The following is an 11,432-nucleotide window of genomic DNA, read 5'->3' as shown; positions in this document are numbered from 1 at the left end:
GGGTCACATGGGGTCATTGAGTACTTATATAGGACTAGGGGGGTCACATGGGGTCATTGAGTACTTATATAGGACTAGGGGGGTCACATGAGGTCATTGAGTACTTATATAGGACTAGGGTGGGTCACATGGGGTCATTGAGTACTTATATAGGACTAGGGTGGGTCACATGGAGTCATTGAGTACTTATATAGGACTAGGGGGGTCACATGGGGTCATTGAGTACTTATATAGGACTAGGGGGGTCACATGGGGTCATTGAGTACTTATATAGGTCATGGGGGGTCACATGGGGTCATTGAGTACTTATATAGGTCATGGGGTGGTCACATGGGGTCATTGAGTACTTATATAGGACATGGGGGGGTCACATGGGGTCATTGAGTATTTATATAGGACTAGGGTGGGTCACATGGGGTCATAGAGTACTTATATAGGACTAGGGGGGTCACATGGGGTCATTGAGTACTTATATAGGACTAGGGGGGTCACATGGGGTCATTGAGTACTTATATAGGACTAGGGTGGGTCACATGGGGTCATTGAGTACTTATATAGGACTAGGGGGGTCACATGGTGTCATTGAGTACTTATATAGGACTAGGGGGGTCACATGGGGTCATTGAGTACTTATATAGGTCATGGGGGGGTCACATGGGGTCATTGAGTACTTATATAGGACTAGGGTGGGTCACATGGGGTCATTGAGTACTTATATAGGACTAGGGTGGTCACATGGGGTCATTGAGTACTTATATAGGACTAGGGTGGGTCACATGGGGTCATTGAGTACTTATATAGGACTAGGGGGGTCACATGGTGTCATTGAGTACTTATATAGGACTAGGGGGGTCACAAGGGGTCATTGAGTACTTATATAGGACATGGGACGTCACATGGGGTCATTGAGTACTTATATAGGACTAGGGGGGTCACATGGGGTCATTGAGTACTTATATAGGACATGGGGGGTCACATGAGGTCATTGAGTACTTATATAGGACTAGGGGGGTCACATGGGGTCATTGAGTACTTATATAGGACTAGGGGGGTCACATGGGGTCATTGAGTACTTATATAGGACTAGGGGGGTCACATGAGGTCATTGAGTACTTATATAGGACTAGGGTGGGTCACATGGGGTCATTGAGTACTTATATAGGACTAGGGTGGGTCACATGGGGTCATTGAGTACTTATATAGGACTAGGGTGTGTCACATGGGGTCATTGAGTATTTATATAGGACTAGGGGGGTCACATGGGGTCATTGAGTACTTATATAGGACTAGGGGGGTCACATGGGGTCATTGAGTACTTATATAGGTCATGGGGGGGTCACATGGGGTCATTGAGTACTTATATAGGACATGGGGGGGTCACATGGGGTCATTGAGTACTTATATAGGACTAGGGTGGGTCACATGGGGTCATTGAGTACTTATATAGGACTAGGGGGGTCACATGGGGTCATTGAGTACTTATATAGGACTAGGGGGGTCACATGGGGTCATTGAGTACTTATATAGGACTAGGGTGGGTCACATGGGGTCATTGAGTACTTATATAGGACTAGGGGGGTCACATGGGGTCATTGAGTACTTATATAGGACTAGGGGGGTCACATGGGGTCATTGAGTACTTATATAGGACTAGGGGGGTCACATGGGGTCATTGAGTACTTATATAGGTCATGGGGGGTCACATGGGGTCATTGAGTACTTATATAGGTCATGGGGGGGTCACATGGGGTCATTGAGTACTTATATAGGACATGGGGGGGTCACATGGGGTCATTGAGTACTTATATAGGACTAGGGTGGGTCACATGGGGTCATTGAGTACTTATATAGGACTAGGGGGGTCACATGGGGTCATTGAGTACTTATATAGGACTAGGGGGGTCACATGGGGTCATTGAGTACTTATATAGGACTAGGGTGGGTCACATGGGGTCACTGAGTACTTATATAGGACTAGGGGGGTCACATGGTGTCATTGAGTACTTATATAGGACTAGGGGGGTCACATGGGGTCATTGAGTACTTAAATAGGTCATGGGGGGGTCACATGGGGTCATTGAGTACTTATATAGGACTAGGGTGGGTCACATGGGGTCATTGAGTACTTATATAGGACTAGGGTGGTCACATGGGGTCATTGAGTACTTATATAGGACATGGGACGTCACATGGGGTCATTGAGTACTTATATAGGACTAGGGGGGTCACATGGTGTCATTGAGTACTTATATAGGACTAGGGGGGTCACAAGGGGTCATTGAGTACTTATATAGGACATGGGACGTCACATGGGGTCATTGAGTACTTATATAGGACTAGGGGGGTCACATGGTGTCATTGAGTACTTATATAGGACATGGGGGGTCACATGAGGTCATTGAGTACTTATATAGGACTAGGGGGGTCACATGGGGTCATTGAGTACTTATATAGGACTAGGGGGGTCACATGGTGTCATTGAGTACTTATATAGGACTAGGGGGGTCACAAGGGGTCATTGAGTACTTATATAGGACATGGGACGTCACATGGGGTCATTGAGTACTTATATAGGACTAGGGGGGTCACATGGGGTCATTGAGTACTTATATAGGACATGGGGGGTCACATGAGGTCATTGAGTACTTATATAGGACTAGGGTGGGTCACATGGGGTCATTGAGTACTTATATAGGACTAGGGTGGGTCACATGGGGTCATTGAGTATTTATATAGGACTAGGGGGGTCACATGGGGTCATTGAGTACTTATATAGGACTAGGGGGGTCACATGGGGTCATTGAGTACTTATATAGGTCATGGGGGGGTCACATGGGGTCATTGAGTACTTATATAGGACATGGGGTGTTCACATGGGGTCATTGAGTACTTTTATAGGACTAGGGTGGGTCACATGGGGTCATTGAGTACTTATATAGGACTAGGGGGGTCACATGGGGTCATTGAGTACTTATATAGGACTAGGGGGGTCACATGGGGTCATTGAGTACTTATATAGGACTAGGGTGGGTCACATGGGGTCATTGAGTACTTATATAGGACTAGGGGGGTCACATGGTGTCATTGAGTACTTATATAGGACTAGGGGGGTCACATGGGGTCATTGAGTACTTATATAGGACTAGGGGGGTCACATGGGGTCATTGAGTACTTATATAGGTCATGGAGGGGTCACATGGGGTCATTGAGTACTTTTATAGGACTAGGGTGGGTCACATGGGGTCATTGAGTATTTATATAGGACTAGGGGGGTCACATGGGGTCATTGAGTACTTATATAGGACTAGGGGGGTCACATGGGGTCATTGAGTACTTATATAGGACTAGGGTGGGTCACATGGGGTCATTGAGTACTTATATAGGACTAGAGGGGTCACATGGGGTCATTGAGTACTTATATAGGGCTAGGGGGGTCACATGGGGTCATTGACAACTTATATAGGACTAGGGGGGTCACATGAGGTCATTGAGTACTTATATAGGACTAGGGGGGTCACATGGGGTCATTGAGTACTTATATAGGACTAGGGGGGTCACATGGGGTCATTGAGTACTTATATAGGACTAGGGTGGGTCACATGGGGTCATTGAGTACTTATATAGGACTAGGGGGGTCACATGGTGTCATTGAGTACTTATATAGGACTAGGGGGGTCACATGGGGTCATTGAGTACTTATATAGGTCATGGGGGGGTCACATGGGGTCATTGAGTACTTATATAGGACTAGGGTGGGTCACATGGGGTCATTGAGTACTTATATAAGACTAGGGGGGTCACATGGGGTCATTGAGTATTTATATAGGACTAGGGGGGTCACATGGGGTCATTGAGTACTTATATAGGACTAGGGGGGTCACATGGGGTCATTGAGTACTTATATAGGACTAGGGGCGTCACAAGGGGTCATTGAGTACTTATATAGGACATGGGACGTCACATGGGGTCATTGAGTACTTATATAGGACTAGGGGGGTCACATGGGGTCATTGAGTACTTATATAGGACTAGGGGGGTCACATGGGGTCATTGAGTACTTATATAGGACTAGGGGGGTCACATGGGGTCATTGAGTACTTATATAGGACTAGGGTGGGTCACATGGGGTCATTGAGTACTTATATAGGACTAGGGGGGTCACATGGTGTCATTGAGTACTTATATAGGACTAGGGGGGTCACATGGGGTCATTGAGTACTTATATAGGTCATGGGGGGGTCACATGGGGTCATTGAGTACTTATATAGGACTAGGGTGGGTCACATGGGGTCATTGAGTACTTATATAGGACTAGGGGGGTCACATGGGGTCATTGAGTATTTATATAGGACTAGGGGGGTCACATGGGGTCATTGAGTACTTATATAGGACTAGGGGGGTCACATGGGGTCATTGAGTACTTATATAGGACTAGGGTGGGTCACATGGGGTCATTGAGTACTTATATAGGACTAGGGGGGTCACATGGGGTCATTGAGTACTTATATAGGACTAGGGGGGTCACATGGGGTCATTGAGTACTTATATAGGACTAGGGGGGTCACATGAGGTCATTGAGTACTTATATAGGACTAGGGTGGGTCACATGGGGTCATTGAGTACTTATATAGGACTAGGGTGGGTCACATGGGGTCATTGAGTACTTATATAGGACTAGGGGGGTCACATGGGGTCATTGAGTACTTATATAGGTCATGGGGGGGTCACATGGGGTCATTGAGTACTTTTATAGGACTAGGGTGGGTCACATGGGGTCATTGAGTTTTTATATAGGACTAGGGGGGTCACATGGGGTCATTGAGTACTTATATAGGACTAGGGGGGTCACATGGGGTCATTGAGTACTTATATAGGTCATGGGGGGGTCACATGGGGTCATTGAGTACTTTTATAGGACTAGGGTGGGTCACATGGGGTCATTGAGTTTTTATATAGGACTAGGGGGGTCACATGGGGTCATTGAGTACTTATATAGGACTAGGGGGGTCACATGGGGTCATTGAGTACTTATATAGGACTAGGGTGGGTCACATGGGGTCATTGAGTACTTATATAGGACTAGGGGGGTCACATGGGGTCATTGAGTACTTATATAGGTCATGGGGGGGTCACATGGGGTCATTGAGTACTTTTATAGGACTAGGGTGGGTCACATGGGGTCATTGAGTTTTTATATAGGACTAGGGGGGTCACATGGGGTCATTGAGTACTTATATAGGACTAGGGGGGTCACATGGGGTCATTGAGTACTTATATAGGACTAGGGTGGGTCACATGGGGTCATTGAGTACTTATATAGGACTAGGGGGGTCACATGGGGTCATTGAGTACTTATATAGGACTAGGGGGGTCACATGGGGTCATTGAGTACTTATACAGGACTAGGGGGGTCACATGAGGTCATTGAGTACTTATATAGGACTAGGGTGGGTCACATGGGGTCATTGAGTACTTATATAGGACTAGGGTGGGTCACATGGAGTCATTGAGTACTTATATAGGACTAGGGGGGTCACATGGGGTCATTGAGTACTTATATAGGACTAGGGGGGTCACATGGGGTCATTGAGTACTTATATAGGTCATGGGGGGGTCACATGGGGTCATTGAGTACTTATATAGGACTAGGGTGGGTCACATGGGGTCATTGAGTATTTATATAGGACTAGGGGGGTCATATGGGGTCATTGAGTACTTATATAGGACTAGGGGGGTCACATGGGGTCATTGAGTACTTATATAGGACTAGGGGGGTCACATGGGGTCATTGAGTACTTATATAGGACTAGGGTGGGTCACATGGGGTCATTGAGTACTTATATAGAACTAGGGTGGGTCACATGGGGTCATTGAGTACTTATATAGGACTAGGGGGGTCACATGGGGTCATTGAGTACTTATATAGGACTAGGGGGGTCACATGGGGTCATTGAGTACTTATATAGGACTAGGGTGGGTCACATGGGGTCATTGAGTACTTATATAGGACTAGGGGGGTCACATGGGGTCATTGAGTACTTATATAGGTCATGGGGGTGTCACATGGGGTCATTGAGTACTTTTATAGGACTAGGGTGGGTCACATGGGGTCATTGAGTTTTTATATAGGACTAGGGGGGTTACATGGGGTCATTGAGTACTTATATAGGACTAGGGGGGTCACATGGGGTCATTGAGTACTTATATAGGACTAGGGTGGGTCACATGGGGTCATTGAGTACTTATATAGGACTAGGGGGGTCACATGGGGTCATTGAGTACTTATATAGGACTAGGGGGGTCACATGGGGTCATTGAGTACTTATACAGGACTAGGGGGGTCACATGAGGTCATTGAGTACTTATATAGGACTAGGGTGGGTCACATGGGGTCATTGAGTACTTATATAGGACTAGGGTGGGTCACATGGAGTCATTGAGTACTTATATAGGACTAGGGGGGTCACATGGGGTCATTGAGTACTTATATAGGACTAGGGGGGTCACATGGGGTCATTGAGTACTTATATAGGTCATGGGGGGGTCACATGGGGTCATTGAGTACTTATATAGGACTAGGGTGGGTCACATGGGGTCATTGAGTATTTATATAGGACTAGGGGGGTCATATGGGGTCATTGAGTACTTATATAGGACTAGGGGGGTCACATGGGGTCATTGAGTACTTATATAGGACTAGGGGGGTCACATGGGGTCATTGAGTACTTATATAGGACTAGGGTGGGTCACATGGGGTCATTGAGTACTTATATAGGACTAGGGGGGTCACATGGGGTAAATGAGTACTTATATAGGACTAGGGGGGTCACATGGGGTCATTGAGTACTTATATAGGACTAGGGGGGTCACATGGGGTCATTGAGTACTTATATAGGTCATGGGGGGGTCACATGGGGTCATTGAGTACTTTTATAGGACTAGGGTGGGTCACATGGGGTCATTGAGTATTTATATAGGACTAGGGGGGTCACATGGGGTCATTGAGTACTTATATAGGACTAGGGGGGTCACATGGGGTCATTGAGTACTTATATAGGACTAGGGTGGGTCACATGGGGTCATTGAGTACTTATATAGGACTAGGGGGGTCACATGGGGTCATTGAGTACTTATATAGGACTAGGGGGGTCACATGGGGTCATTGAGTACTTATATAGGACTAGGGGGGTCACATGAGGTCATTGAGTACTTATATAGGACTAGGGTGGGTCACATGGGGTCATTGAGTACTTATATAGGACTAGGGTGGGTCACATGGGGTCATTGAGTATTTATATAGGACTAGGGGGGTTACATGGGGTCATTGAGTACTTATATAGGACTAGGGGGGTCACATGGGGTCATTGAGTACTTATATAGGTCATGGGGGGGTCACATGGGGTCATTGAGTACTTATATAGGACATGGGGGGGTCACATGGGGTCATTGAGTACTTATATAGGACTAAGGTGGGTCACATGGGGTCATTGAGTACTTATATAGGACTAGGGGGGTCACATGGGGTCATTGAGTACTTATATAGGACTAGGGGGGTCACATGGGGTCATTGAGTACTTATATAGGACTAGGGTGGGTCACATGGGGTCATTGAGTACTTATATAGGACTAGGGGGGTCACATGGTGTCATTGAGTACTTATATAGGACTAGGGGGGTCACATGGGGTCATTGAGTACTTATATAGGTCATGGGGGGGTCACATGGGGTCATTGAGTACTTATATAGGACTAGGGTGGGTCACATGGGGTCATTGAGTACTTATATAGGACTAGGGGGGTCACATGGGGTCATTGAGTACTTATATAGGACTAGGGTGGGTCACATGGGGTCATTGAGTACTTATATAGGACTAGGGGGGTCACATGGTGTCATTGACTACTTATATAGGACTAGGGGGGTCACAAGGGGTCATTGAGTACTTATATAGGACATGGGACGTCACATGGGGTCATTGAGTACTTATATAGGACTAGGGGGGTCACATGGGGTCATTGAGTACTTATATAGGACATGGGGGGTCACATGGGGTCATTGAGTACTTATATAAGACTAGGGTGGGTCACATGGGGTCATTGAGTAGTTATATAGGACTAGGGGGGTCACATGGGGTCATTGAGTACTTACATAGGACATGGGGGGGTCACATGGGGTCATTGAGTACTTATATAGGACATGGGGGGTCACATGGGGTCATTGAGTACTTATATAGGACTAGGGTGGGTCACATGGGGTCACTGAGTACTTATATAGGACTAGGGAGTCACATGGGGTCATTCAGTACTTATATAGGACATGGGGGGTCACATGGGGTCATTGAGTACTTATATAGGACATGGGGTCACATGGGGTCATTGAGTACTTATATAGGACTAGGGTGGGTCACATGGGGTCATTGAGTACTTATATAGGACTAGGGGGGTCACATGGGTTCATTGAGTACTTATATAGGACTAGGGTGGGTCACATGGGGTCATTGAGTACTTATATAGGACTAGGGGGGTCACATGGGGTCATTGAGTACTTATATAGGTCATGGAGGGGTCACATGGGGTCATTGAGTACTTATATAGGACTAGGGGGGTCACATGGGGTCATTGAGTACTTATATAGGACTAGGGGGGTCACATGGGGTCATTGAGTACTTATATAGGACATGGGGGGGTCTCATGGGGTCATTGAGTACTTATATAGGACTTGGGGGGGTCTCATGGGGTGATTGAGTACTTATATAGGACATGGGGGGGTCACATGGGGTCATTGAGTACTTATATAGGACTAGGGGGGTCACATGGGGTCATTGAGTACTTATATAGGACTAGGGGGGTCACATGGGGTCATTGAGTACTTATATAGGACTAGGGGGGTCACATGGGGTCATTGAGTACTTATATAGGACTAGGGGGGTCACATGGGGTCATTGAGTACTTATATAGGACTAGGGGGGTCACATGGGGTCATTGAGTACTTATATAGGACTAGGGTGGGTCACATGGGGTCATTGAGTACTTATATAGGACTAGGGGGTCACATGGTGTCATTGAGTACTTATATAGGACTAGGGGGGTCACATGGGGTCATTGAGTACTTATATAGGTCATGGGGGGGTCACATGGGGTCATTGAGTACTTATATAGGACTAGGGTGGGTCACATGGGGTCATTGAGTACTTATATAGGACTAGGGGGGTCACATGGGGTCATTGAGTACTTATATAGGACTAGGGTGGGTCACATGGGGTCATTGAGTACTTATATAGGACTAGGGGGGTCACATGGTGTCATTGAGTACTTATATAGGACTAGGGTGGTCACAAGGGGTCATTGAGTACTTATATAGGACATGGGACGTCACATGGGGTCATTGAGTACTTATATAGAACTAGGGGGGTCGCATGGGGTCATTGAGTACTTATATAGGACATGGGGGGTCACATGGGGTCATTGAGTACTTATATAAGACTAGGGTGGGTCACATGGGGTCATTGAGTACTTATATAGGACTAGGGGGGTCACATGGGGTCATTGAGTACTTACATAGGACATGGGGGGGTCACATGGGGTCATTGAGTACTTATATAGGACTAGGGTGTGTCACATGGGGTCACTGAGTACTTATATAGGATTAGGGAGTCACATGGGGTCATTCAGTACTTATATAGGACATGGGGGGTCACATGGGGTCATTGAGTACTTATATAGGACATGGGGTCACATGGGGTCATTGAGTACTTATATAGGACTAGGGTGGGTCACATGGGGTCATTGAGTACTTATATAGGACTAGGGGGGGTCTCATGGGGTCATTGAGTACTTATATAGGACATGGGGGGTCACATGGGGTCATTGAGTACTTATATAGGACATGGGGTCACATGGGGTCATTGAGTACTTATATAGGACTAGGGTGGGTCACATGGGGTCATTGAGTACTTATATAGGACTAGGGGGGTCACATGGGGTCATTGAGTACTTATATAGGTCATGGAGGGGTCACATGGGGTCATTGAGTACTTATATAGGACTAGGGGGGTCACATGGGGTCATTGAGTACTTATATAGGACTAGGGGGGTCACATGGGGTCATTGAGTACTTATATAGGACATGGGGGGGTCTCATGGGGTCATTGAGTACTTATATAGGACATGGGGGGGTCTCATGGGGTCATTGAGTACTTATATAGGACATGGGGGGGTCACATGGGGTCATTGAGTACTTATATAGGACTAGGGGGGTCACATGGGGTCATTGAGTACTTATATAGGACTAGGGTGTCACATGGGGTCATTGAGTACTTATATAGGACTAGGGGGGTCACATGGGGTCATTGAGTACTTATATAGGACTAGGGGGGTCACATGGGGTCATTGAGTACTTATATAGGACTAGGGGGTTCACATGGGGTCATTGAGTACTTATAATAGGACTAGGGGGGTCACATTGGGTCATTGAGTACTTATATAGGACTAGGGGTGTCACATGGGGTCATTGAGTACTTATATAGGACTAGGGGGGTCACATGGGGTCATTGAGTACTTATATAGGACATGGGGGGGTCACATGAGTCATTGAGTACTTATATAGGACATGGGGGGGTCACATGCGGTCATTGAGTACTTATATAGGACTAGGGTGGGTCACATGGGGTCATTGAGTACTTATATAGGACTAGGGGGGTCACATGGGGTCATTGAGTACTTATATAGGACTAGGGGGGTCACATGGGGTCATTGAGTACTTATATAGGACATGGGGGGGTCACATGGGGTCATTGAGTACTTATATAGGACTAGGGGGGTCACATGGGGTAATTGAGTACTTATATAGGACTAGGGGGGTCACATGGGGTCATTGAGTACTTATATAGGACATGGGGGGGTCACATGGGGTCATTGAGTACTTATATAGGACTAGGGTGGGTCACATGGGGTCATTGAGTACTTATATAGGACTAGGGGGGTCACATGGGGTCATTGAGTATTTATATAGGACTAGGGGGGTCAAATGGGGACATTGAGTACTTTTATAGGACATGGGAGGGTCACATGGGGTCATTGAGTACTTATATAGGACTAGGGGGGTCACATGGGGTCATTGAGTACTTATATAGGACTAGGGGGGTCACATGGGGTCATTGAGTACTTATATAGGACTAGGGGGGTCATATGGGGTCATTGAGTACTTATATAGGACATGGGGGGGTCTCATGGGGTCATTGAGTACTTATATAGGACATGGGGGGGTCACATGGGGTCATTGAGTACTTATATAGGACTAGGGGTGTCACATGGGGTCATTGAGTACTTATATAAGACTAGGGGGGTCACATGGGGTCATTGAGTACTTATATAGGACATGGGGGGGTCACATGGGGTCATTGAGTACTTATATAGGACTAGGGGGGTCACATGGGGT

Source organism: Prorops nasuta, unplaced genomic scaffold (assembly GCF_024137725.1).
Source record: "Prorops nasuta isolate Cenicafe-Biocafe unplaced genomic scaffold, Cenicafe_Pnas_1.2 PNAS00039, whole genome shotgun sequence".
NCBI lineage: Eukaryota > Metazoa > Arthropoda > Insecta > Hymenoptera > Bethylidae > Prorops > Prorops nasuta.
The sequence above is the reverse complement of the archived record's forward strand: the minus strand, read 5'-3'. Positions refer to the sequence as shown.